We start from the raw sequence: 3,142 nt of genomic DNA, 5'->3' as shown, positions 1-3,142 counted from the left end.
CCTTTTCATGCTCTTCATGTTTTTCAACACCGCTTCATGCTTCTCCTATTTTTCAGACACTTTCATGCTCCTCCTATTTTTCAGACTGTTTCATGCACCTCTTATTATTGACACCTTTTGAAGCTCTCATACTTTTCACACCTTTTCAGGCTCTTCATGTTTTTCAACACCGCTTCATGCTCCTCCTATTTTTGCGACCGTTTCTTGCTCCTCATATGTTTGACACCTTTGAACCTCTTCATATTTTATCACACTTTTTCAGGCTTTTCATGTTTTTCATCACCGCTTCACGCTCCTCCTATTTTTGAGACCGTTTCACGCTCCACATATTTTTGACAACTTTTGGAGCTCTTCATATTTTTCACACCTTTTCAGGCTCTTCATGTTTTTTAACCGCTGCATACTTCTCCTATTTTTCAGACCGTTTCATGCTCCTCATGTATTTCACACCTTTTGAAGCTCTTCATATTTTTCACACCTTTTCAGGCTCTTCATTTTTTTCAAATCCACTTCATGCTCCTCCTATATTTCAGACCGTTTCATGCTCATCTCTTTTTTGACACCTTTTGAAGCTCTTCATATTTTTCACAAGTTCTCAGCCTCCTCATGTTTTTAAACACCGCTTCATGCTCCTCCTATTTTTCAGACCGTTTCATGCTCCTCATATTTTTCACACATTTTGAAGCTCTTTCTTTTTTTCACACCTTTTCACGCTCTTCATGTTTTTGAACACCGCTTCATGCTCCTCCTATTTTTCAGACCCTTTCATGCTCCTCATATTTTTGACACCTTTTGAAACTCTTCATATTTTTCACACCTTTTCAGGCTCTTCATATTTTTGAACACCGCTACATGCTCCTCCAATTTTTCAGGCCGTTTCATGCTCCTCATAATTTTGACACCTTTTGAAGCTCTTCATATGTTTCACAACTTTTCAGGCTCTTCATTTTTTTCAACACCACTTCATGCTCCTCCTATTTTTCAGACGGTTTCATGCTCATCTCATTTTTTACACCTTTTGAAGCTCTTCATATTTTTCACACCTTTTGATGCTCTTCATATTTTTCACACGTTTTCAGGCTCTTCATGTTTTTCAACACCGCTTCATGCTATTTCTATTTTTCAGAGAGTTTCATGCTCCTCATGTATTTCACACCTTTAGAAGCTCTTCATATTTTTCAAAACTTTTCAGGCTCTTCATGTTTTTCCACATCCCTTCATGCTTCTCCTATTTTTCAGCCCGTTTCATGCTCCTCATGTATTTCACACCTTTAGAAGCTCTTCATATTTTTCACACCTTTTCAGGCTCTTCATGTTTTTCACACCTTTTCAGGCTCTTCATGTTTTTGAACACCATTTCAGGCTTCTCCTAATTTGCAGACCGTTTCATTCTCCTCATATTTTTGACACCTTTTGAAGCTCTTTATATATTTCACACCTTTTCAGGCTCTTCATTTTTTTCAACACCACTTCATGCTCCTCCTATTTTTCAGACCGTTTCATGCTCATCTCTTTTTGACACCTTTTGAAGCTCTTCAAATTTTTCACGTCTTTTGAAGCTCTTCATATTTTTCACAACTTTTCAGGCTCTTTATCATTTTCAACACCGCTTCATGCTCCTCCTATTTTTCAGACCGTTTCATGCTCATCTCATTTTGACACCTTTTGAAGCTCTTCAAATTTTTCACACCTTTTGAAGCTCTTCATATTTTTCATATTTTTGAAGCTCTTCATATTTTCACACGTTTTCAGGCTCTTCATGTTTTTCAACACCGCTTCATGCTATTTCTATTTTTCAGAGAGTTTCATGCTCCTCATGTATTTCACACCTTTTGAAGCTCTTCATATTTTTCATATTTTTGAAGCTCTTCATATTTTCACACGTTTTCAGGCTCTTCATGTTTTTCAACAACGCTTCATGCTATTTCTATTTTTCAGAGAGTTTCATGCTCCTCATGTATTTCACACCTTTTGAAGCTCTTCATATTTTTCAAACCTTTTCAGGCTCTTCATGTTTTTCCACACCCCTTCATGCTTCTCCTATTTTTCAGCCCGTTCCATGCTCCTCATGTATTTCACACCTTTTGAAGCTCTTCATATTTTTCACATCTTTTCAGGCTCTTCATGTTTTTTATCACCGTTTCATGCTCCTCCTATTTTTCAGACCGTTTCATGCTCCTCATATTTTTGACACCTTTTGAAGCTTTTCATATTTTCACACCTTTTCAGGCTCTTCATATTTTTCAACACCGCTTCATGCTTCTCCTATTTTTCATACAGTTTCATGCTCCTCCTAATTTTCAGACTGTTTCATGCACCTCTTATTATTGATACCTTTTGAAGCTCTCATCTTTTTCACACCCTTTCAGGCTCTTCATGTTTTTCAACACCGCTTCATGCTTCTCCTATTTTTCAGACAGTTTAATGCTCCTCCAATTTTTCCGACTGTTTCATGCACCTCTTATTATTGACACCTTTTGAAGCTCTCATATTTTTCACACCATTTCAGGCTCTTCATGTTTTTCAACACCGCTTCATGCTCCTCCTATTTTTGCGAGCGTTTCATGCTCCTCATATTTCTGACACCTTTGAAGCTCTTCATGTTTTATCACACGTTTTCAGGCTCTTCATGTTTTTCATCACCGCTTCCCGCTCCTCCTATTTTTGAGACCGTCTCACGCTCCACATATTTTTGACAACTTTTGGAGCTCTTCATATTTTTCACACCTTTTCAGGCTCTTCATGTTTTTTAACCGCTGCATGCTCCTCCTATTTTTCAGACCGTTTCATGCTCCTCATATTTTTCACACCTTTTGAAGCTCTTCATATTTTTCACACATTTTCAGGCTCTTCATGTTTTTGAACACAGCTTCATGCTCCTCCTATTTTTCAGCTCATTTCATGCTCCTCATGAATTTCACACCTTTTGAAGCTCTTCATATTTTTCACACTTTTTCAGGCTCTTCATGTTTTTGAACACAGCTTCATGCTTCTCCTATTTTTCAGCTCATTTCATGCTCCTCATGAATTTCACACCTTTTGAAGCTCTTCATATTTTTCACACTTTTTCAGGCTCTTCATGTATTTGATCACCGTTTCATGCTCCTCCTATTTTTCAGACCGTTTCATGCTCCTCATATTT

This window comes from Dama dama, unplaced genomic scaffold (genome assembly GCF_033118175.1).
Source record: "Dama dama isolate Ldn47 unplaced genomic scaffold, ASM3311817v1 ptg000093l, whole genome shotgun sequence".
Lineage (NCBI taxonomy): Eukaryota > Metazoa > Chordata > Mammalia > Artiodactyla > Cervidae > Dama > Dama dama.
This window is presented reverse-complemented; position numbering follows the sequence as displayed.